The sequence below is a fragment of the Halichoerus grypus genome, chromosome 1 (genome assembly GCF_964656455.1).
Source record: "Halichoerus grypus chromosome 1, mHalGry1.hap1.1, whole genome shotgun sequence".
NCBI classification, from domain to species: Eukaryota; Metazoa; Chordata; class Mammalia; order Carnivora; family Phocidae; genus Halichoerus; species Halichoerus grypus.
The window spans coordinates 26,782,080-26,789,056 of NC_135712.1; the positions used below are offsets into that span (position 1 = coordinate 26,782,080).

The window sequence follows — 6,977 nt, forward strand, 5'->3', positions numbered from 1 at the left end:
GTGCTTAGTCTGAGAGGGAATGCAAGAAACCAAGTCTTAGGAGAAAAACTGCTTTCATAATCTCAAGTGTAAGCCACAAACAGGCTTTCCTGATAAAACCTTCAAAGCTTGAAGAGGTAAGACAACATGTATTCTATTAGACATTTCAATAAATATGCAAAAAAATCAGCAATTATGAACATAGTATTTGAATACTTAAAAATGCAATTATTTTCATGCTTTGAGTATTTTGTCCTGACAAGAGTTTTAAGAATATTTTGTTCTAGAAGATTCAGAAGTAAAACTTACACACCAGTACACACACACACTATCTATGTGTGTGTTATATATCAGGAATTCTCTGTATGATTAACATTCTGTACAGTCCTAACAGTGTCAAACAATGAGAAGCCAAACATGATCACATCAGTGATCTGTGTTGCAAAGATAGCACAGAGAAGGAATGGTGGGAGAATGAATCACTGTTGTCTTTGTTTTATGCTCAATGCTTTTGATAAGTTCAGCAGATGATTATAAAAACAGAATGACCTGTTTGTTTCCAAATAGCCAGACCCTTCATACTGGCTCACCACCAATGACAGTATTGTGCTAAGTGCTAAGTATTCAAAGAAAGACTGCAGGTAACCTTTACTTCTCTCTGGTCCCTTTACCAAACCTCTACTTCACTTATGACATTACTTGTTAATATTTTGCATTCAAAAATATACAGGTAAACACAAGTTTGCTAATTTTTGCTTAACCAAGTAAATTTTAAAATAGATAAAATAATTCTCACAGCACTAACCTTAGTTTTCATCTTCATTATAGCATTTTAGAATTACTCAAACATGAAAATTGGAAATGTGTGTGCTTATTTGGAAAAGTCAAAAGCTGAGTCACTTCACTTTTTCCTATTGCTTCCAGTTGCTAGAATACTGGAAACTCACATAAATATATTTAATGTATCCATGTAGATTCCCAGGACTGAAGTGATGGGATCTTATTTTTGAACTCTATGTATTGGTACTATTTCTGCATGCTTGATTACTTTCTGCATGTTATTTAGAAGGAACACACTGAAAAGACCTAATCCACCATAAATTTCCACAGAGTACAGAGTGGCATCAGCCACAGTGGTAGGTGGAAGAAACATAGATCCTAGTGAGGATATAAAGATGAGACCCAGGCCCACTCCCAGAGATGGTCCCATGTTCAGAAATTTCCCACTGAGTGCACATGTGGCCATAGTGGAAGGACCTCTTCCAGTGCCCGCTGTGTACTATGCAGCTCTGATGAGAAGAGCCTCCCCCCACCCCATCACCAATATCGTGAGAGGAGCCAGTATGGCACCATTCACACTAGAATATAGGAACTAAGCAAGTTGCTTTGGGTCTTGGGCTCTGGTCATATAATACTGATTGTACCAGCATTCCAGCTCCAATTATGGCTGCAAACGTTGTACCAGTTGTCATCCAAGAGGCTCTCATAATGAAGTTCATGAGAAGAGTTCTGTTCACTTCCAGGGTGGACAAAGTCTCCTCTTTCCAGGAGTGACAGTTATGTCCTTTTGGTTCTATTGTCAATAAAAATCCTAGCACTAATGGAGAGCGAGTGTAGAGATTCTGCAGAGACCTGTGGAATTGTACCTTACTGATATGGGAAGCTTTTGAAACAAGATGGCATAAGAAGGACTGAAGGCAACAGGCCATTTTGTGCAATTATTTGCTGAATAATGCCCATAATTATAAAGAATATGTAGAAGTATGTGATAAAGTAGCTAACTTTGGTGTATATATCAACCAGAAGTATTTAGCCTATCTACTGTCCTGTGATTTATGTTTTCTCAGTAAGACAATAGAAAATGGGAAGGGGAAAAGTCATATCACCTCAAACATAATACTTCTCAAAATAATTTTTAAATGAATGTGTAGTGAATCTAATTTTCAGCATGATGGGTTTGCAGTTCATGACACATCTAGATGGAGTATTTAGCTCTCTCATTTTAAACTGGTCATTTGAGATTTGAGTAATTATTTTGGAAACTAAATGGAGGAAATTCCAGCCATGTAACACCCATTATTTGTTGATTAAATTTTCCTTTAGCATGGTGTGGCGTAACTTTTGTATATGTATTTTTGTTCACCCTAAGCTTGCACTTCAAATTTGCAGGGCTAATTGCTGATTGAATCTGAGAACGTGAGTTTTATTGGTCCTATGATGTAAATACCCTTATGCAATACCCCCAGCTTATCTGGCAAATTCTAAAATAACAGTACTCTCTCCCACTACCACATTTGGCCTTTGAGGTGAATATTTTTTCCTCAAAATTTGACGTGAGACAGTTCTTTTCTTTGTATAGTTTTCATCATTTTCTTATTTCACGAACTCCTTTAAGTTTGCTGAACATGTAGACTTATTGACAGAGGAGAAAGAGAATGCATAGATTTGTTTAAATTATGAATTTTAAATGTTTTTTTATTCCAAAATTTCCTGAGGATAAAAATTATATTTTCTCATATGAAAGTATAACAGTTGTGAATTTATTATCTTTGGATTGTTTCAGATTATGTCATAGGTCACATAAGAAAAACACAACCCTGGTCTGGTCATCATCACTCACTAAACAAAATGTTCATATTTCTTTCTTCAGGTATTATACTAACAACTCTGGAGGCAATAAGTGGTCATTTTCTTTCTTTTTTCTATTAAAGATTTATTTATTCTAGAGAGAGATAGTGAGTGGGGAGAGGAGCAGAGGGAGAGAATCTTCAAACAGACTCCCCACTAAACATGGAGCCTGATGTGGGGCTTGATCTTATGACCCTGAGATCATGACCTGAGCCAAAACCAAGAGTTGGCCTTAACAAACTGAGCCACCCTGGTGCCCCTAATCAATCTTTGAATAGGTGAAAAAATATTTTCATTAAGTTTTATTAAACTTTTACCTCTTTTTCCTAGAATGATTTAGCAGGATGATGCTATGCCTCTCTGAGCATATGCACATCATGTCAGTATGACTGATGGAAAACAACTCAATGTATGTTATCTGTTTTCCCTGCAATCTCTGGCAGTTTGTTATTTCAAACTGCATTTGTAAGCTTCAAAATATAGAAATAGCAAAAGCAAAAATTAAAATGAAGCTAATGTGTGGAAGGCATTAATGAAAACATGCCCTTAAAGATGTCATGGGAATTAGGAAGAAAAAGAGCCAATGGAGGATGGAATTACAAAAATAATTTTTCTTTTTTTAATAAAATAAATTGATTAAGGGAGACTAAATGTTTGATTTTTTGTAAAGGGTATGATAATGTTTACCTGTTAACATTATTTAAACAGTAAGGCAACATGGACAATATATTCAAGTGAAACGGTTATCCTTTTGGAAATATATTGCTTTTGTCATTTTTCAATAGTAAGAGGGACAAAAAAGTGAAATATATCTCATTAGGTCATCAGATTTCTAGATGTCTTCTTCTATAATGGCCAATTATAAAATACAAATACATATAATAACTTTTTGTTGTTGTTTAGAGAAAGAGAGTGCAAATGTGGGGAGCAGATGGGAGGGAGAGAGAGAATCTCAAGCAGGTTCCATGCTCAGCGCAGAGCATGATGTGGGGCTTGATCTCACAACCCTGAGATCATGACCTGAGCCAAAACCAAGAGTCAAACGCTTAACTGACTGAGCCGTCCAGATGCCCCAATAAGTTTTTTTTAAAAACATAATAGTTGTATTACTCTTACTGTGTTGTGCAATGCAATTTTACCTATGTTCAGAGTACATGACAAGGAAATTAGTCTTGTTTACTTTGCTTAGATATATCTTCTGCCTCTAACTTCTTTATATTACAATGGAACAAATATGTGTTATGCTGTTTGTTACAGTTTGAAGGTAAGCAATGAGATAGCTTTATGTTTCTAAAGTGGTAGAATCTCCATGTAGCCATTGCAATTCAGAGTGAGGGTCTCAGTCTTAGAAATATGAGAGTCAATACATGTAGAAATTAGAGGGCTCTGGGGCTTAACTGGCTAAAGTTAGAATAAATGAAAATGTAAAACTTAATGCTAATTTTAAAATTTATAATAAAAATCGGAACAGAGACCAGAGTTCACTAGTCGGGTATACTCTCTTGAAAGGCAGATCACATGCAAACCAAATGATAATTAGAAAGTTGGTGGTAAGAATAGAAATCAGAGGAAGATGAGTTGGTCAAATGATTTTAATAGATAGTGTTAAGGAGGTATGGAGTAGTCACTAGTATCAGATAAATCATTTCATGGTCCAGGACATTCTTTTCCAAAGTTCTGTGAGGAATATGTATCTTGGTGGAGGTCAGTGAAGGAGTGAGAATTGTTGTGGACCAGGTAGTCTTTCTCCTCAATATTAGAATGTTAAGTAATCTGTCTGGAACTTAAATCACCCCTAGGTGGGGAGAATCTGAGGATTCTAATATGGATTGAATATTTTCTCAAAAGAATCTGTGCAAGACACAATGGAAATGTGACTGATTATGTCTTGAAATTGAGAATGGTAGCTCAAGAGTTGGCAAAATTCAGTTTTAGGGAGAAAGAGGTTAGATTTTTACACATCTGCATTTAGTGATGTAACACATTCAATAGACACAGAATCCCAGACAACCAGTGGTCATATTTTTGTCCTCCTTTTATCCCATCTCACAATAGCATTTGATATAGCTCACCAGTTCCTTTCTTAAAATCGTTCTTTATTTGTGGCATCATCAACTTTTTCTGTAAAGGGCCAAATAATAAATATTTTAGGCTTTGCCTAAAATACAGTCTCTGTTACAGCTGTTCAACTTTGTTCTTATACCATGAAAACTGTTCTTAGCTTAGATGTTGTGCAAAATCAAGCAGGGTGAAAGTTTGGAGGCAGGAAGTGGAAAAAGGGTCAGATTTGACTCACAGGCTATAGTTTTGCTAACCCCTGTTCTTTAGAAGTCCACATCATACACTCACAATTTTCCTTCTACTTTTTTGTTCATTTCTTTTCAGTCCCTTTGGTGGCTATTCCTTCTCTACTCCATTTCTCATTGTGATCAACATTCTTCCCTCTAGTTAAAAATCTCTCTCTAGGGGCGCCTGGGTGGCTCAGTCGTTAAGCGTCTGCCTTCAGCTCAGGTCATGATCCCAGGGTCCTGGGATCGAGCCCCGCATCGGGCTCCCTGCTCCGCGGGAAGCCTGCTTCTCCCTCTCCCACTCACCCTGCTTGTGTTCCCTCTCTCACTATGTCTCTCTCTGTCAAATAAATAAATAAAATCTTAAAAAAAAAAAAAATCTCTCTCTAGGTGATCATATTCATTCCTATAGCCTTTGATTTTATTTTACCTTATTTCATTACACTTTTTTGGAGAAATTTTTTAGAGAAAGTAAATTAGTCACATTCTAAGCTTGTAACCATTTATCATTATTTGTGCGAGGAACTGCTTTTTATTATTCATTTCTTTCTTTTCATTGTGTTTCTGTACTCTGCCCCCCCCCTTTTTATTGTGGTAAAAAAACAAAGAACATAAAATTTACCACTGTGACCATTTTTTAAAAAGATTTATTTATTTATTTGAGAGAGAGAGAGGGCGCGCGCGCAGAGAGCACTTGCTCACATGCACGCGTGATGGGAGGGGCAGAGGGAGAAAGAGATCCGCCCCCCAGCAGACTCGCCACTGAGCACAGAGCCCACTGCAGCTGCTGGATGCAGGGCTCCATCCCAGGACCCTGAGATCATGACCTGAGCCAAAACCAAGAGTCAGCTGCTCAACCAACTGAGCCACCCAGGGACCTCCCAAAATCATGACCATTTTTTAAGTGTACAGTTCAGTGGTGTTAAGTATAGCCACATGGTTGTGTAACAGATCTCCTGGACTTTCATCTTGCACATTTGAAACCTGATACTCATTAAATTATAACTTCCCTATCCCCCTCTCCCCAGCTCCTGGTAACTACTGTTCTACATTCTGTTTTGTTTTGTTTTGTTTTTCCTATGAATTTGACTACTTTAGGTACCTTATCTAAGTGGAATCATACAGTTTTTGTGTTTTGTGACTGGCTTATTTCACTTAGCATAATATCTTCAAGGCTTATCCATGTTGTAGCATGTGACAGGATTTTCGTCCTTTTAAAGGCTGAATAATATCCCATCACATGTATATACTGCATTTTGTTTGTCCATTCATCCATTGTGGACATTTGGATTGCTTTTTCTTCTTGGTTATTTTGAATAGTGCTGCTGTGAACATAGTTATGCAGATACCTCTTTGATACCCTGATTTAATTTTTTTGAATATATACCCAGAAGTGGGATTGCTGGTTCATATAGTAGTTTTGTTTTTACTTTTTGTCAAATTTCCATACTATTTTCTATAGCAGTTGCACTATTTTACAATCCCATCAATAGTACAAAGCATTCCAACTTCTCCATGTCTTCACCAATACTTGATATTTTTTCTATCATCTATCTATCTATCATCTATCTATCTATCATCTATCTATCTATCTATCTATCTATCTATCTATCTATCTATCTATCTATCATCATCTATCTATCATCTATCTAGTAGCCATCCTAATAGGTGTGAGGTGTTATCTCATTGTGGTTTTGATTTGCATTTCTCTAATTATTAGTGATATTGAACATCTTCCCATGTGCTTGTTGGCTATTTGTATATCATCTTTGGAGAAACATCCTTTTCCCATTTTTAAACCGGGTTATTTGATTTTTTTGTTATTGTTGAGTTGTAGAACTTCTTTATGTATTATGGATGTTAACTCCTTATCAGATATGTGATTTCCAAATAATTTTTCCCATTCCATAGATTGCTTTTTTACTCTGTTGGTAGTGTCTCTGGTGTATAAATTTTTAAGTTGCATATAGTCTCATTTGTTTATTTTTACTTTTGTTGTTTATATTTTTGGTGTCATATCCAAGAAACCATTGCCAAATCCAATATCATGAAGTTTTTCTTTCTTTTTTTTCTTTTAGGAGT

General features: G+C 36.2%; 1 pseudogene; it reads right to left on the bottom strand.

Annotated features, from left to right (window-relative positions):
* Positions 1 to 880: 880 nt before the first annotated feature.
* LOC118532686 (growth hormone-inducible transmembrane protein pseudogene) lies at positions 881 to 1,688 on the bottom strand (annotated as a pseudogene).
* Between the last annotated feature and the right edge of the window lie 5,289 nt (positions 1,689 to 6,977).